Genomic DNA, 19,542 nt, shown 5'->3' on the forward strand with positions numbered 1-19,542 from the left:
TCCTGAATGAGGTAACCCAGACCCAAAAAGAGGAATATGGTATGTACTCACTCATTAGTAGATTCTAGCCATAAATAAAGGACATGGAGCCTATAATTCATGATCCTAGAGAAGCTAAATAAGAAGGTGAACCCAAAGAAAAGCATATTTTTATCATCCTGGATATTGGAAATTGACAAAATTGCCGGGCAGGGGTTGGGAGCACGGGGGTGGGAGTGAGGTGGGGATAAGAGGAGATCGGGGAGAGAAGGGAGGAGAGGATGGGGAGAGCTTGAGGAAATGGGATGGTTGGGATGAAGGAGGGGTGGATGTGGGAGCAGGGAAGTATATATCTTAATTAAGGGAGCCATTTTATGGTTGGCAAGAGACTTGACTGTAGAGGAGTTCCCAGGTGTCCAAGAAGATATCCCCAGCTTTTTCCTTGGGCAGCAGAGGAGAGGGTGCCTGAACTGGCCTTGTCCTATAGCCACACTGATGATTATCTTGCATATTACCATAGAACCTTCATCTGATGATGGATGGAGATAGAGACAGAGACCCACAGTGGAGCTCTGGACTGAGCTCCCAAGGTACTAATGAAGAACAGAAGGATGGAAAACATGAGCAAGGAAGTCAGGACCACGAGGGGTGTATTCACCTACTGAGACGGTGGGACAGATCTAATGGGAGATCACAAAGGCCAGTTGGAATGGGACTGATGGAGCATGTGGTCAAACCGGACTCTTTGAATGTGGCTGATGGTGGAGGCTGACTGAGAAGACAAGGACAATGGTGCTGGGCTTTGATTCTATTGCATGGATGGGCTCTGTGGGAGCCTTGTCAGTTTGGATGCTCACCTTCCTGGACCTGGGGGGGAGTTGGGAGAACCTTGAACTTTCCATAGTGTAGGGAACCTTGACTGCTCTTTGGCCTGGAGAGGGAGGGAGTGTGGGTGTGGGTGGAGGGGAGGGGAGGAAAGTAGGTGGAGAGGAGGAGATGGAAATTTTTAATAAATAAATAAAAAATAAGAAAAGATCAAACCTAAGAATACTAGGGGTAGAAGAAGGAGAAGAATTACTGCTTGAAGGCCAAGAAAATATATTCAACAAAATTATAGAAGAAAACTGTCTCAACCTAAAGAAGGATATTCCTATGAAGGTACAAGAAGCATAGAGAACACCTAATGGAGAGGATCAAAAAAATCCCCTCATCATTTAATAATCACAACACAAAACATACAGAATAAAGAAAGAATATTAAGAGCTGCAAAGGAAAAAGGTCAAGTAACTTATAAACATAAATCTATCAGACTTATACCTGACTTCTCTATGGAGACCATGAACTCCAGAAGGTCTTGGATAGATGTGCTGCAGAAACTAAGAGACCTTGGATCAAGTCCAGACTACTATACCCATCCAAGCTTTTGTTCACCATCAATGGAGAAAACAAAATATTCCAGGATTAAAAAAAAATTAAATAATATGTAGCCACAAACCCAGCCTTACAGAAAGTAATAGAAGGAAAATCACAACCCACGGAATCCAACAATGCCCACAATAACTCAGACATCTAACATCCCTTCACCAACACATCTCAAAGAAAGGAAACACACAAACTCTACCACCAAAAAAAAATAAATAAATAACCGGAGTTAACAACCACTGGTCATCAATATCACTTAATATCAATGGACTCAATTCACCTATAAAAAGGCACAGGCTAAGAGATTGGATGCAGAAACAGGATCCAACATTCTGCTGCTTACAAGAACCATACCTCAAACACAAAGACAGACATCTACTCAGAGTAAAGGGTTGGAAAAAGGTTTTTCGATCAAACGGACCTAAGAAACAAGCAGGTATGGCTATACTAATATCTAACAAGATTGACTTCAAACTAAAGTGAATCAGAAGAGATGGAGATGGATGCTTTTTTACTCATAACAGGAACAATTCATCAGGATGAAGTTTCAATCCTGAATAGCTATGCCCCCAATATAAAAGCACCCACTTATGTAAAAGAAACATTACTAGAATTCAAGGCAGACATCAAAACACACACACTAATAGTAGGAGAGTTCAACACTCCTCTCTCACCAATGGACAGGTCAATCAGACAGAAACCTAACAGAGAAATAAGAGAATTAATGGAGGTAATGAATCAAATGGACCTAACAGACATCTATAGAACATTCCACCCAAATAGGAAAAAATATACCTTCTTCTCTGCAGCTCATGGAACCTTCTCGAAAATTGACCACATACTCAGTAACAAAGCAAACTTCCACAGATACAAAAAAAAATATTAGTAACCACCTGTGTCTTATCAGAACACCATGGAATAAAGTTAGAATTTAACAATTAATTCTGCCCCCAGAAAGCCTACAAACTCATGGAAGCTGAACAGTCGACTACTGAACCACCCCTATGGCAGGGAAGAAATAAGAAAGAAATTAAAGTCTTCCTTGAATTCAACGAAAATAAAGACACAATAAACCCAAACCTATGGGACACCATGAAAGCAGTGCTAAGAGGAAAGTTCATAGCTCTAAGTGCCCACATTAAAAAAAGAAAGAAAAAACGGAGAAAGCTCACAGTAAGAGGCTTAACAGCACAGCTAGAAATAAACTGAGGGCTGAAATCAACAAAATAGAAACATAGAAAACAATTCAAAGAATCAATGAAACAAAGAGCTGGTTCTGTGAGAAAGTCAACAAGATTGACAAACCTTTATCCAAACTAATCAAAAGGCAGAGAGAGAACAAGCAAATTAATAAGATCAGAAATGAAAAGGGGGACATAACAACAGACACTGAGGCAATTCAGAGAATCATTAGGTCTTACTACAAAAGCTTATATGCCACAAAGTTGGAAAATATAAAAGAAATGGACTTGTGTTTAGATAATTACCACTCACCAAAATTAAATCAAGACCAGGTGAACAATTTAAATAAACCCATAAGTCATGAGGAAATAGAAGCTGTCATAAAAAAAAACCTCCCAACCAAAAATAATCCAGGACCTGATGGTTTTAATGCAGAATTTTATCAGAACTTCCAAGAAGAGCTGATACCTATTCTCCTTAATGTGTTTCACATAATAGAAACAGAAGAGTCATTGCCAAACACGTTTTATGAAACTACAATCAACCTGATTCCAAAACCATGAAAAGACCCAACCAAGAAAGAGAATTACAGACCAATCTCACTCATGAACATTGATGCAAAAATTCTCAAAAAAATTCTGGCAAACATAATCCAAGAACACATAGAAAAAATTATCCATTACGATCAAGTAGGCTTCATCCCAGGGATGCAGGCCTGGTTCAACATACGAAAATCTATCAATGTAATCCATCATATAGATAAATTGAAAGAAAAAAACCATATGATCATTTCATTAGATGTGGAAAAAGCATTTGACAAAATTCAACACGCCTTTATGAAAAAGGTTTTGGAAAGGTTAGGGATACAAAGATTATACCTAAATATAATAAAAGCAATATATATCAAGACAACAGCTAATATCAAATTAAATGGAGAGAAACTCAAAACCATTCCACTGAAATCAGGAAGAAGACAAGGCTGTCCACTCTCACCATATCTCTTCAACATAGTTCTTGAAGTTCTAGCAATAGCAATAAGACAACATCAGGAGATCAAGGGGATTCAAATCGGAAAGGAAGAAGTCAAACTTTCGTTATTTGCAGATGATATGATAGTGTACATAAATGACCCCAAAAACTCTACCAGTGATGTGGTAGGTTACAAGATCAACTCAAAAAAAAAATCAGTAGTCCTCCTATACACAAAAGATAGAGAAGCAGAGAGGGAAATCAGAGAAACGCACCTTTCATAATAGCCACAAATAGCATAAAGTATCTTGGGGTAACTATGTTGGGGCGGCCGACCACTCCCATGTTTGAGGGGTGTGGCCACCCCAGGGGCGGAGGATACCTATAAAAGAACTGGGTTTGAGGTAGGCCCTCTTTCTTTTCCCTTTTCTTCTTGGTTCGCGTAAGTCTATCCCATTTTTCTTACTTGATTAAAACTGATTTATTCGAAAAGGACTATTTTTGGTTATTTCAAATCTCCACCGCATCATCTGGTGCTGCAACATGGGGCTCCGCTTCGCCTCGCGCTCCCCACTTCCGCTGGTCAGGCCGTAGCCGCCAATGCGGAAGAACTCCCGCTCGTGCAGCTTTTGCAGAGATTCAACGTTGATTTTAATTTAGCGGATCGTCTGCGCACAGTTTTTCCCCCCTCTGAGCTGCCTGAGCTCCCCGGTCTGAGCCACGCCAAATGTCAGGCCACCCTTCCCCGTCTTCTGTAGTGCAATGACCCTGATCCACACCCCTCTGCTGCTGCAAGAGGGGAGCTGGCCGGACCTCCGCCTTCCTCCCTTCCCTCCTTCTGCCACTGCTGCCAACGCCACTGCCTTTATCCCCACACACTGCTGCTCACTTTGCACGCGTGGGCCCTGATCCAGGAGCTATCTTTGATTTTCCCAGCCACATGGATCTAGGCGCACTGCATCATCTAATGGCAGACAATGGTCATTACAGGTAATTTTTCTTTCGATTGAAATTAAATATTCTGATTGAAAATGTCTGATAATATCACTGTTAACAGATTTTATAGTTTGTTTAATTATACGATGACTGAATTTTGAAGCGATGCAGATGTGGTTTCCTTTGGCTGGATATCTACAGGGCTTGGTATCTTCTTTATTTTTCTTTTTTTCATTACAACGTGGTTGGACAGTAAAAAAATGATAGAGTCCTTACAGGTAGAAGTTAAAAAATTAAAGAAGGACACGACTGGTTTGGGAAACAACTTCCACCACACCAACAAACAGTTTGAAGTTCTCGAGGAGAAGTTTGAAATTCTTGAGGAAAGGAATAATAGATCCTCCTCTGAGATGGCTTTGTCAATTGAGAAAAATATGCAGGAGATTTGTAAACAGTTTGAAGTTCTCGAGGAGAAGTTTGAAATTCTCGAGGAAAGGAATAATAGATCCTCCTCTGAGATGGCTTTGTCAATTGAAAAAATATGCAGGAGATTTGTAAACAGTTTGAAGTTCTCGAGGAGAGGTTTGAAGTTCTCGAAGAAAGGAATAATAGATCTTTCTCTGAGATGGCTTTATCATTTGAGAAGAAGGTGCAGGATATGGAGGCAGGAACAGCTGATTTGAATCATAAATTGCAATCCCTGTCTGTAGAAACTGAAACATTATCTGAGAAGATCCGAACCGTTGAGTGTATTAACAAGACTTTATCAAAGGGCTATGAAAGATTACTGGACAGAATTTCAATACAAGATGGCACAATTCATGCCATGAAAATTCTGTCCAAGGATGAGACATTATCAGTGTTGGACAAACTTCATACCTTTGAATCCTCTATGAAAGCCTTGGAACAAATACTGGTCAAGAGATTCAAGCATTGCAGAAGGCAATGGTAAACGGATTTGAAAAGATTGAGGAAATTATAGACTCTGATGAACAGGAGCAAAGAGTACAAAAGAAAATCTTGACCCCATCAGTGAATAGAACTCTCCAGGATAGTTTTAACAAGACTTTGCCTATTTTTCCGGTAATAACAACAGAGAAGGTGACTGGTTCTAAAAACCCTAAGATCACCAAAGAATATACATGGGAACCCATAAATATGAATGATCTGAAAGAAATTAAATAAGCTGTTATGAATTTTGGGGTACATAGCTCCTTTGTTAAGGAGATGCTAAAATTGTGGTCCATCAATGTGAGACCAACACCAAGGGACTGGATTGATCTAGTATCGGCAGTTCTAGAGAGCAGATCTCAATTAAACTGGAAGTGTATGTTCAGACAAGAGGCTAGACTTTTAGAACAGCAGGAAAGATCAAAGGGAGTTGACATTACCCTAGATCAAATTCTGGGTGAAGGACTTTATTCTGATCCTCTAGAACAAGCTAATTATGATGAACACACCTTATCCATATGTACTACCGCAGCCTTAAAGGCTTGGGACAGGGTTCAAGACCCAAGACAGAGAACGGAATCATATATCAGAGTTAAACAGGATCCGAGAGAACAATTTGTTGACTTTTTACATAGACTAACTAAAGCTGTACAAATAGGGATATCTGACCCAGAAGCAAGGCATGTAATAATTGAGTCCTTGGCTTATGAGAATGCCAATGTGGAGTGCAAAAGGGTTTTGACGCCTCTAAAGATCAGATCAGCATCTTTGGATGAATGGGTCTTGCATACAATGAATGTTGAATCGTTTGACTATGGTTCGGAGGCATGGGTAGAAGAAGAAATTGCCAATGGTAAAAGACATCAAAATACCAAATGTTTTAATTGTGGCAGAATGGGACATATGAAACAGAATTGCAGACAAAGGATTTACAGAAATAATAATAATAACGCCTCTTCCAGGAATAACAGGAATAGGAGGCCTCAGCCTTCAGGTTTATGTAGGAGATGTGGAAAAGATAGACATTGGGACAGTGAATGCAGATCATCAAGAGATAGGCAAGGAAATCCACTGCAAGCAGGAAACGCCATGGGGGGCCTCTCGCAGGCCCCCATGGCGAATGTGGTCCAGTCATTTCCCGTTACTATGGAAAACATGCCTTGTCAGAACAATTAGAAAACCCCATGCCTGCAGTTAAAAGCAAAAATGGCCTGAAAGATGAATTACGTGTATTTTAGCAAACTTCTATAAGTGATCAAAGACCAAAGTTAAGAGTGTGTGTGAATGGCATTTTCATTACTGGCCTGCTGGACACAGGAGCAGATGTAAGTATCATTACTCCAGAATCTTGGCATCTGTATTGGCCTCTACAGGATGTAAATGTTCGGCTCTTGGGAATTGGAACCCTATCTCGAGTAAGGCAAAACACGCGATGGGTTGAATGCATAGGGCCAAAAGGACAAATAGGAAAATTAAGGCCATATGTAGCATATATTGCAGTAAACTTATGGGGCTGTGACATATTGCAGCAATGGAATACTCAAATTAACATTCCTGCTGCCTCTAGAGCATATATTTCTGAGGAAAACATTAAAAGATATTACAGATGTCGAAAACCAGCCATTTGGGCTGTACAAGAACATAAAGCAAAGGATGCCCTTCCAGAAATACCAATGGCCCTACCTCTAAAATGGTTGACTGAAAAACCAATATGGACAAAACAATGGCCTTTAGCTGAGGAAAAGTTGCGGGCTCTAGAACAGCTGGTACAGAAGCAATTGGATGCTCAACATATTGAAGAATCTACCAGCCCTTGAAATTCTCTTGTATTTGTGGTTAAGAAAAAATCTGGTAAATGGACCCATAAAGATGAACATGGGATGTACTCACTCATATTCGGTTTCTAGCCATAATTAAAGGACATCGAGCCTATAAATTTGGGATCCTTGAGAACATAATAAGAAGGTGAACTCCCAAAAAAAGATATAGTAATCCTTCTGGATATTGGAAGTAGACACGATCGCCAGGCAAAATTGGGAACTTGAGGGTTGGGCAAGACTGGGCCAAGGGAAGATGGGGAGAGAAAAGTGTGAAGGGGAGAGCGGGGGGAGCTCGGAGGAATGGGGTGCTTGGGATATAGGAAGGGTGGATATGAGAGCAGGGAAGCATATATCTTAATTTAAGGAGCTACCTGAGGGTTGTCAAGAGACTTGACCCTAGAGGGGTTCCCAGGTTTCCAGGGAGACGCCCCCAGTTAGTTCCTTGGGCAGCTGAGGAGAGGGAGCCTGAAAAGGCCAGTTCCTATAGCCATACTGATGAATTTCTTGCATATCACCATAGAACCTCCACCTGACGATAGATGAAGAAAATGACAGAGCCCCACCTTGGAGCACCGGACTGAGCTCCCAAGGTCCTGATGTGGAGCAGAAGGAGAGAGAACATGAGAAAGAAAGCCAGGACCGTGAGGGAACCTCCAGCTGGCGACAGATGGGGAAGGTGACTGAGCCCCACATTGGAGCACTGCACTGAGCTCCCAAGGTCCCGATGAGGAGCAGAAGGAGCGAGAACATGAGGGAGAAAGTCAGGAACGAGAGGGGTGCGTTCACTCATGGAAACGGTGGGACAGAACTAATGGGAGATCACCAACTCCAGTTGGAATGGGACTGATGGATCATGCGACCAAACCCGTCTCTCTGACTGTGGCCAACAGCGGAGGCTGACTGAGAAGCAAAGGACAATGGCGCTGGGCTCTGATTGTTCTTCATGGACGGGCTCTGTGGGAGCCTTCTCAGCTTGGTCGATCACCTTCCTGGACCTGGGGGGAGTTGGGAGGACCTTGGTCTTAGCATAGAGTGGGGAACCCTGATGGCTCCTTGGCCTTGAGAGGGAGGGAGGGGAGGTATGGGTGGAGGGGAGGGGAGGGAAGGGGGAGAAGGAGGGGAGGGAAGGGGGAGGAGGAGGGGAGGGAGGGGGGAGGAGGAGGGAAGGAGATGGAAATTTTTAAATATTAAAAAAAATAAACCATAGAGAAAAAAAAAATAACATTTGGCCCTTGGGGACATTGAGTCATCAGGGAGTCAACCAAAAAAAAAAAAAAAAAAATCTGGTAAATGGAGAATGGTGACAGACCTCAGAGCTATCAACAAGGTTATCCAGCCTATGGGCTCTCTGCAGTCCGGACTTCCTCTGCCCTCTTTATTACCAAAAGGATGGCCTCTCATAGTTATTGATTTGAAGGACTGTTTCTTCACCATACCTTTACAAGAAAAAGATAGAGAAAAGTTTGCCTTCACAGTGCCTACTTATAATAACTCTCAACCTACAAGGATATACCAGTGGACCGTCCTTCCACAGGGCATGTCGAACTCTCCCACCCTGTGCCAATACTTTGTAAATCAACCATTACAAATAATACGCAAGCTATTTCCCAAGTCTATTATTTATCATTACATGGATGATATCTTATTGTCTGATTCAAACATGGATACCTTAGAAAGATTGTTTGAAGAATTTAAAATAGTTTTACCTGAATGGGGATTACAGATTGCTCCTGAAAAGATTCAAAGAGGAGATTCTGTTAATTACCTAGGTTACAGAATAGGTTTACAGAAAATTAGGACACAAAAGGCACAAATTAGGAGAGATCGGTTATGGACTCTTAATGACTTTCAAAGGTTGTTGGGATACATTTCCAGCCTTCGACCGGCTGTTGGGATAACACCTGATATGATAATTCACTTAATTAAAACCTTAGATGGTGAAAGAGACTTAAACAGTCCCAGAGAATTAACAGCTGAAGCAGAAAAAGAACTGTCAATGGTTGAAGAAAAGTTGCAGGAAACACATGTGGATAGGGTGAATCCAGAACTCAGTTGTATTCTCGTCATATTACCTTCAAAAATTTCTCCTACAGGAATTCTAATGCAAAGAGATATTATCTTAGAGTGGATCTTTCTACCGCATAAGCCAAGTAAGAAAATAAAAACTTATGTGGAGAAGGTTTCTGAATTAATTATAAAAGGCAAATTGAGACTTCATCAACTAGCAGGCATGGACCCAGCAGAAATCATAGTGCCTTTCACTGCTGATGAGATAAGAAAATTATGGGAAGATAATGAACCATGGCAAAGAGCTTGTGCTAACTTTTTAGGAGAAATTAATAACAACTAGCCAAAAAGCAAAAGGCTTAACTTTATAAAGAGAACTTCTTGGATTCTTCCTCGAATCGTCCGTGATGCTCCAATAACTGGAGCCCGTATGTTTTATACTGATGCTAATAAATCAAGGAAGGCAGGCTACAAATCAGAAGACTTGAGTAAGGTGGAACAAAGTCCTTATGATTCTGTCCAAAAGGCAGAGTTATTTGCCATTCTTATGGTGCTAAAGGATTTTAAGGAACCTCTTAATATTGTTACTGACTCACAATATGCAGAAAGAATTATCTTACATATTGAAACTGCTGAATTCATACCTGGTGATACTGAACTAACCTCATTGTTTATCCAGGTACAAGACATGATCAGGAACAGGCTTTGCCCTATGTATATAACACACATCCGATCCCATACAGGTCTTCCAGGTCCTTTAGCACAAGGATATACAGATATTGATCAGTTATTGATTGGTAGTGTGCTGCAGGTTTCTGTATTTCATGAAAAGCATCATGTCAATAGCAAAGGCTTGAAGAAAGAGTTTTCTATTACATGGCAACAAGCTAAGGAGATTGTAAAGAAATGCCCTACTTGCTCTTTCTATAACCAAGCACCACTGCCTGCAGGGACTAATCCAAAGGGCACTAAAAGGAATGAAATCTGGCAGATGGATGTGTTCCACTTCACAGAATTTGGCAAATTAAAATATGTACACCATACCATTGACACTTATTCAGGCTTCCAGTGGGCAACTGCTTTAAGCTCAGAAAAGGCCGATTCGGTTATTACTCATTTGTTAGAAGTTATGGTCATCATGGGTATACCTGCACAAATAAAGACGGATAATGGTCCAGCTTATGTCTCTAGGAAAATGAAATGGTTTTTTACTTATTACAATATTAAGCATGTTACAGGTATACCCTACAATCCTACAGGTCAAGCAGTCATTGAAAGATCAAATAGAACTATAAAGGATATGTTAAGCAAACAAAAGGGGGTGGGAAACACCCCCAGAATAGATTATATAATGCTTTACTAATCTTGAATTTTCTCAATGCTAATGAGAAGGGGACAACGGCTGCAGAAAGACATTGGATAATGGAAAAGTCTGCTGAATTAAATCAACCAATTTATTTCAAGGATGTGCTGACCTCACAGTGGAAGCCAGGGGATGTGCTGCGTTGGGGAAGGAGTTTTGCTCTTGTCTCCACAGGAGAAGAAAAATTGTGGATACCATCAAAGTTAATAAAGGTTTGGTTTGAAGAGGAGAAGCCCCTTGGAAAAGAAAAAGAACAATTCATGCACAAGGATGGTAAACATACTGATGATAAGAGAACTATAGTTTGGAGGCAGGGTTCTTTTCTTATCTCCACAGGAAAATGCTCACCTTCAAAAGATCTGAGGGACCTGGATATCTTGAATACTGATGGATGGAAACCAGTTGCAACCCACCAAGGATCAGCATTAACATTGGGTAAGCTTCTTGAGTATGAAAAACAATTTTTGAATGTGTGTCAATATGCATTTCTTTATAAATATTTAGAGCTGGGTTTTTGGAGTTGGACTCTGACCCAGTCCCTCTCCAATTCCAAGCTTGTTGATAAAAGATTTCTCCAAATTTCTATCTCAGGTCAGGAGTCATGTTACGAGACAGAATAATAATAATAATAATGTTAATAATGATACTAATATATTTGCCTTCTTTGCCTTCCCTCATATCTGTGTCTGTCTCTAATGCACCTTTCATTGAATATATACACGTATATGTCTGTATATGTCTCTGTAGATAATGCTTATCTTTCCCGTGACAAACATCAAATTTTTTCTTCAGTAATCTTTGCAGTTTCCAGGATGAAGACGGGGCCCGGCAACATCAACTCCAACTGGTTATTATGACATCATGTTTTTGTAGCGCTAAAATTTGGCCTGCTTTTTGGTACCAATTGCACAGAACACTTTTGAATAGTGCACATTTTTGACAGCATTCTGGTTGGATCTCCTCAAAATATTCAGAGGCTAGACACATTCTTCCTAGATGAAATGTTACCCTGGTTATTTTACCATCATTTGCTTTCACAGGACCCCCTGAGAAAAAAAGTTATCCCTATGTCAGCTGGAAGCAATCTTAGATGACGACACCCCCTCTCCCAACAAAGTTTACCCTCAGGTTTAGGGACACTAATTGGTGGCTGGTATAGGGTTGAGGGGTTGAGGGAGGCTTTATATGGACTCAGGGGTATAAACTACATACACACACACACACACACACACACACACACACACACACATATATATATGTAAAAAAGGAGGGATTAACTGGTCTGAAGGAATAATTGATTTTTGTGAGTTATTGTTTTTTGAAAACTATATTGGTGCTGATTCTTGTATATTAATATATTGAACATTGTATGAGAGTATGATCCTACCTCTGATATTATTTATGTAATAACATTTTTTACCATATTGCAATGTACATTTCTACCTCTGATATTATTTATGTAATGACATTGTTTACCATATTGCAATGTACATCTCTACCTCGGATATTATTTATGTAATGACCCTGTTTACATTTAGAAATCATTGTCTTCATTTATTGCACAGTTGTCTATTCTATTAGTCATACAGTTAGATAAGTGTTGAGAATTATATGTTTGTCATATTTATATTTTGGATAATCAGGTTTTTTTAGACACATAGAGATTATATTTAGTATAGATAGTATAATCTTCGACCTCTTTGAAGAGCTGTAGAACATGGCCTTTAATCTAACCTGGAGTTTTGTACTTACGAGACACAATCACTCCTGGCAAAAATGCTCTACTCCCGAGAGAACGTTGAGCACCAAAGACACTCCACTGGGAGTTTGTCTTCTTGGCAGAACTGGCCTTTGGGCAAAGAAGAGCCCATACCTCCACTATTGACTAAGATACAAAATATCCATAAGTGGATAAAACAGAATTGTCTTATCTTGCCAAGACAGGATAGGATAGTTCTACTAAAGATTCCTTGCCGTTGAAAAATGATATGTCAGGTTGTATCAGGCCTTAGCCAAAGTTGGTTGCCTCGACATTGCTTTTGTGTGGTTGCCCAGGTAGTCAGTTGTCTCTGTCATCTGTTGCACATTTTGGAAGTTTCTCGTTTGTGCTTCCCGGTTGCTGTAGTAATATTATTTCCCTTCTCAGATCTTGATGGGGTTGAAGATTAGATAATTGTAGCTACCTTCTACATTATTTAGACTTCCTGAAGTAGAATGTTTAGTAAAATTCCTCGCCTAATATTGTTTACTTCTTGTAATTTTATATGACCTGCTCCCATTGTATATAGTTGTATTTGGTTTTTGTATCTGTCTTATTTAGACAAAGGGGGGAGATGTTGGGACAGCTGACCACGTCCTTGTTTGAGGGGCGTGGCCGTCCCAGGGGCGGAGGATACCTTTAAAAGAACCAGGTTTGGGGTAGGCCCTCTCTCTTTTCCCTTTTCCTCTTGGTTCGCGTAAGTCTATCCCATTTTTCTCCCTTTATTAAAACTGATTTATTCGAAAAGAACTATTTTTTGTTATTTCAAATCTCTGCCGCATCAACTCTAAGGAAGTGAAAGATCTATTTGACAAGAACTGTAAGGCTCTTAAGAAAGAAATTGAAGAGGTCACCAGAAAATGGAAGGATCTCCCATGCTCTTGGATTAGGAGGATCGACATAGTAAAAATGGCAATTCTACAAAAGGCAATCTATAAATTCAATGCAATCCCCATTAAAATCCTAACAAAATTCCTTACAGACCTTGAGAGAACAATAATCAACTTTATATGGAAAAACAAAAAACCCAGGATAGCCAAAACAATCTTCTACAATAAAGGAACTTCTGGAGGCACCGTCCCTGACTTCAAACTCTATTAGAGCTACAGTATTGAAAACAGCTTGGTATTGGCATAAAAACAGAGAAGTCAACCAATGGAATCAAATAGAAGACCCAGATCTTAACCCACAAACCTAAGAACACCTGATTTTCGACAAAGGAGCTAAAAGTATACAGTGGAAGAAAGAAAGCATCTTCAACAAATGGTGCTGGCATAACCGGGTGTCAACCTGTAGAAGAATGAAAGTAGATCTATTTCTATCACCATGCACAAAACTCAAGTCCAAATGGATTAAAGACCTCAATATTAATCTGAACACACTGAACCTGATAGAAGAGAAAGTGGGAAGTAGACTGCAACACATGGACATAGGAGACCACTTCCTATATATAATCCCAGTAGCACAGACAATAAGGGCAACATTGAATAAATGGGACCTCCTAAAACTGAGACGCTTCTGTAAAGCAAAGGACACCATCATTAAGACAAAAAGGCATCCAACTGAATGGGAGAAGATCTTCACCAAACCCACATCAGACAAAGGTCTGATCTCCAAAATATATAAAGAACTCAAGAAACTAGACTTTAAAATGCTAATTAACCCAATTAAAAAATGGGGCGCTAAACTGAACAGAGAATTCTCAACAGAAGAAGTGCAAATGGCCAAGAGACACTTAAGGTCATGTTCTACTTCCTTAACATTCAGGGAAATGCAAATCAAAACAACTTTGAGATACTATCTTACACCTGTCAGAATGGCTAAAATCAAAAACACCAATGATAGCCTATGCTGGAGAGGATGTGGAGTAAGGGGAACACTCATCCATTGTTGGTGGGAATGCAAACTTGTGCAACCACTTTGGAAATCAGTGTGGCGGTTTCTCAGGAAACTGGGAGTCAACCTACCGCAGGATCCAGCAATCCCACTCTTGGGAATATACCCAAAAGATGCCCAATCATACTACAAAAGCATTTGTTCAACTATGTTCATAGCAGCATTATTTGTAATAAGCAGAACCTGGAAACAACCTAGGTGCCCCTCAGTGGAAGAATGGATAAAGAAAGTGTGGAATATATACGCATTAGAGTGCTACTCAGTGGAAAAAAAAAAAAAACGACATTTTGAATTTTGCATGCAAATGGATGGAAATAGAAAACACTATCTTGAATGAGGTAACCCAGACCCAAAAAGAGGAACATGGTATGTACTCACTCATTAGTGGATTCTAGCCATAAATAAAGGACATTGAGCCTATAAATCGTGATCCTAGAGAAGCTAAATAAGAACGTGAACCCAAAGAAAAACATGTAGTTATCCTCCTCGATATTGGAAGGAGACAAGATTGCCAGGCAAAAATTGCGAACTTGGGGGTGGGTGTGGGATGGGGAGAAGGGGAGAAGGGGAGAGAGAAGGGAGAAGGGGAGGATAGGGAGAGCTTGAGGGGAATGGGATGGTTGGAAGGGTGGTTATGGGAGCAGGAAAGTAGATATCTTAATTAAGGGAGCCATTTTAGTGTTGGCAAGAGACTAGACTCTAGAGGGGTTCCCAGGTGTCGAAGGAAATGTCCCCAGCTTGTTCCTTGGGCAGCAGAGGAGAGGGTGCCTGAACTGGCCCTATCCTATAACCACACTGATGAATATCTTGCATATCACCATAGAACCTTAATCTGGTGATGGATGGAGATAGAGACAAAGACCCATTTTGGAGCACTGGACTAAGCTCCCAAGGTCCTAATGAGGAGCAGAAGGAGGGAGACCATGAGCAAGGAAGACAGGACCGGGAGGGGTGCGCCCACCCATTGAGAGGGTGGGGCTGATCTAATGGGAGCTCACCAAGGGCAGCTTGACTGGGACAGATGGAGCATGTGATCAAACTGGACTCAAGGAGTGTGGCTGACAATGATGGCTGACTGAGAAGCCAAAGACAATGGCACTGGGTTTTGATTCTACTGCATGTACTGGCTTTATGGGAGCCTAGTCTGTTTGGATGTTCACCTTCCTAGACCAGGATGGAGTGGGGAGGACCTTGGACTTCCTACTGGGCAGGGAGCCCTGACTGCTCTTTGAACTGGAGAGGGAGGGGAAGGGGTAGTGGGAGAGGGGGAGGGAAATGGGAGGAGGGAAGGAGGTGGAAATTTTTAATAAAAAGGAAATAAATAAAAAGAAAGAAAGAAAGAAAGAAAGAAAGAAAGAAAGAAAGAAAGAAAGAAAGAAAGAAAGAAAGAAAGAAAGGAAGGAAGGAAGAAAGTCTATGCCCAATTGTGTGGCTCAAGTCTATTACAGCATGTCTGCTGAAAAAGCTCTTGGGTCAGAATGGGGCTATGAAAATTGAATGTTATGCATCCCTAAACAAACAACGTCCACATCAGTGAAAGTCTCAGCTTTTGCTGCTTGAATCAGTCTTTTGGTGCAGACCATGTCTTTCACAAAAGCCTGATAATCAACAAAAGTAAACAGGAACAGGTCCCCTAAAACCCTAGTAGCAAGGACAAGAAAAAGGGCCTCACCAAGACACTGCTGGTCTAACCTGGGAGCCAGTTTTAGCCTAGTACACAGAACTCAGGGGATAAGGGTGCTTCCAACATGTGACCATGGGCTTTTGGGAAAGGCTGCCCCCAGGGGACCTCCATCTGTTAAGAAAACATCTTAAGAGGAGCATCTTTGCCAGTACAAAGTAATCTAATCAGACCAGATAAGCCCAATTAAATGCCTGTGTTTAATAGCGGCACACTCCTGGGTGACTGGGAGAGCATGCTGAGGGAAAGACAGAGGGAGCACACATGCAAACCCAAAAACCACATGTTCCTTGTTCCTGCATGACCCTAAATACCCTGTGGGATTGACCAGCACTTGGCAGGCTGGGAGTGATACTTCCAACTCAATATTACATTTCAGCCTCTTGGATATAGGGGTGTTAGAGGACTGGGGCCTCACATTTGACCAAACAACATGAGCCTGCACTACATCCTTTGCACATATATTAAACGTTTCTGCTTAGTATTATGGGACTCTTGAGTTTGTGAATGAGTGGGTCTCTGCTTCTTGTGAAAGTTGTTGGTCTCTTATTTCTGTCAGGTTAGCTTATCCACCTTTGATGTCATGGTTTTGTTTTTTATCTTGTTATATTTTATTTTGTCATATATGGTTGCTGTCTCTAAGAAACCTGTTCTTTTCTAATGAGAGACATAAAGGGAAGTAGATCTGGAAGGGAGAGTAGGGAAGGAAGAACTGGGAGGAGTAGAGTGAGGGGAAACTGTAAACAGGTGGTGTTGAGTGGTAAACGAATCTGTTCTCAACAAAAAATAAAGTAAAATTGAGTCTGTGGCAAGGTTATTACCACTAAACCTTAGGCAGTCCAACAGTGAGAAATATCAAGATGAATAGAAAGAAACACAAAGTTATACAGTTTGTGAAGAACAGAGCACGAGAAAGCTAAGTGTTATAGTCGGCACGTGTGCTGAAAGAGAGGCTGTAGTTGTTAAAGTCGGTAGGGACCATCAAGGGGAGGCCTGCTCTGCTCTAGAACAAAAGGAAGGAACAGAACCCACCCAGCTAAACTTTCAATTTGGGAAGAGATGTAGCAGAGAAGAAATGATGCATAATTCATAAAATCTCAGAGAGTGAAATTGGGGTTCAACCTGAAGGTCAGAAAAGCAAAAGTCAGCCTCTGGCTCTGCTCTTATCTCGACCTCAGTCTGAAATGATAATCCCGCCTCCAGGGATCTCAGAATGTGACTATTTCTGAAAGCTGTATTTTCCTGTCTTATACTCTAGTGCTGAGACTAAAGTTGTGCATCACTATCACCTGATTTCTATGGCAAACTAGTATGTCTACTGGGATTCAATGTGTGTGTCAGCACTGCCTGATCTGCAAGCCTGATCAGAGCGGCTATTTTAGTCTCTGAACTCAGGCAAGCATTATTAAAATACAAATGACATATCACTACAAGTAGAGAATGTGTAAAGAGTTGCATACTCCCAAAAAGTTATCATTTCAGTACCTAAAAGATAATACTGTTGTGGTCAAAACAGAAAGGGCTCATCCCACACTTTTCGGCTGAACCATAGAACCTTTGCTCACCACAGTTATGGACTGTTCCTCGGGGTCCATCTACAAAAACAAAGTTGCTTTGGATCACTGTATTCTATTACATCAGCAGAAATGAAACTAATACATCATGTGAGATCTGTCTTGGCTCTGTAATGCAGTAGGGTTGAGCTAACCCAGAGGGAACTGAAGTCAATTCGCCACATTTCCTGAACTCACACCATAGCCTACCTATCAGAGCTCTTACCAGAAGGCTCAGGGTTTCTGAAAACCATTTGACCTTTCAGGGAGTGAAAACTCATCACTCAAGGAAGTGAGTTTGACACTGCTGCTTCTTCTCTGGGGTAGGACATAAACCAGCAAAAGCTCCCCCTTTCCACTTCCAGTTGTCTTCATAAGCCCTGAATGAATGTCACAGCAATGCTTTTTCCACTAGTCCTCTCAAGAAGGAGGTCTGACATTCTAGGGATCACAGGCACCAAGTTTCCAGGAGGCACCTTAACAGTTCACAGAAGACTGCTTTTTATCCCCACACATAAAATGCCACATCTCTGCAATTTGTGCAATAGACGGTAGGGTGAAGAAGGCAAGGAGGGCAGGTCCCTTCACTCTCACAAATCCACTGAGTGTCCAACCTCTCCTAGAAACTGTAAATGGGGACTGTGTCAACATCTGGGGTGCTCTCAGAGTTGTAGAGGCAACCTCTCCAAGTCCAGGACAGATGTTTCCCCACTAAAGGACTGTGTTTATCAGTCCCAAGGACAAAGTCTGGATACAGTCTATTTTTCAAAGGAATGGTTACAATGAATACAAGGGGGGGGGAAAGCATTTCCATAGTCCTTACATGATTTAACATTTTACATATTGCAAGTAAAAAAACAAGTCAAATTATCCCAAGAACCCGCATACATTCATACCCAATCAATTTCTTATAGATAACCAGTGTGTAAGCAAGCAAGATATTCTTTTACTGGCAATCTGTGTTTTGCAATTACAATGAAAGGACCAGTCCCTTTACTACTTATTTTGAAACGTGAGCTTAGAAGGAATCTTAAAGAACTCACAAATCTAAACTTTTATATGAAAAAGAATCATTCAATTGTACTTCTAATCTCTAGGGTACATACCCACTCATCAGTAGTTTCTTTATATCAGGAAATTAATAGCAAATTTATAAGGAATTAATCATGACCTTTGGTCATCAATCCTAGCAAAAGTATATGTCAACTAATGATAATTGGGCTGCCCTGTTCTTTTTCCCTGACTGTGATGAGTTCCGCATTCAGCTGTGTGCCTTGATAAAACTCTAGATTGCCTTCTAGGGTTTCACCTCAAAGCTATTTGCCAAAACATCTTAGTCTAACTTTAAATTTTCTACAAAGCTTTGTTTCAGCTTCAATGCTCTCCGAAACCTGTGAACAAGTCTTGCAATGTTAAGATTGGCAAAATTTAAACTAGTAGAGCTACTCAGACTCTGTGTTTTTCTTAATCATGAACCCAAGCCACAGACCTTTTGGCTCCTCAATAGAAACTCATGTGTTCTAGCTGTGTGACACTTCTTTGTTTTATCTTTTATCATTAAACTCTATTTAAACTAACAATTATCAATGAGACAATACAGCATATTAAGAGATAATCTTCATAAAAATCCACTGGTAAAAATGTCCAGTAGGATGGGATGTTCCCGTGAGATAAACACACTATATTGCTATATTGCAGGCAATGGGAATCTCCTCACACCCATTCACACCATGCCAGATACCAGAGAAAGACTGCAGCGGCAAACACGTGCAGGCACAGCAGAAGACAAAGACATTGGAAACTGTGGTCTCCGGGCCTTGCCTAACTAAGTTTCACCCATCAGAGATTCTCCTCACGATGGACTGACCCCTGAACTTCAATCGCCACCTGCTGGTTCTCTGGCATGGCTACCAGCTTCTGCCCTGTGCTCTCAGAAGCTTCCTCCCTGAGACTCAGCATACCCTTCCACCAGACTGGGTTCTAGGCAATGTTCTGGCAGTGGGGCCGTGGAAAGTCTGTGTCCA

At 41.0% G+C, this 19,542-nt stretch overlaps 1 gene segment (V, D, J or C); it reads left to right on the forward strand.

Moving 5' to 3' along the window:
* Window positions 1-19,542, forward strand: part of LOC119819860 — a 719,441-nt gene that overhangs the window by 418,774 nt on the left and 281,125 nt on the right.

This window comes from Arvicola amphibius, chromosome 7, assembly GCF_903992535.2.
Source record: "Arvicola amphibius chromosome 7, mArvAmp1.2, whole genome shotgun sequence".
In the NCBI taxonomy this organism is placed as follows: Eukaryota; Metazoa; Chordata; class Mammalia; order Rodentia; family Cricetidae; genus Arvicola; species Arvicola amphibius.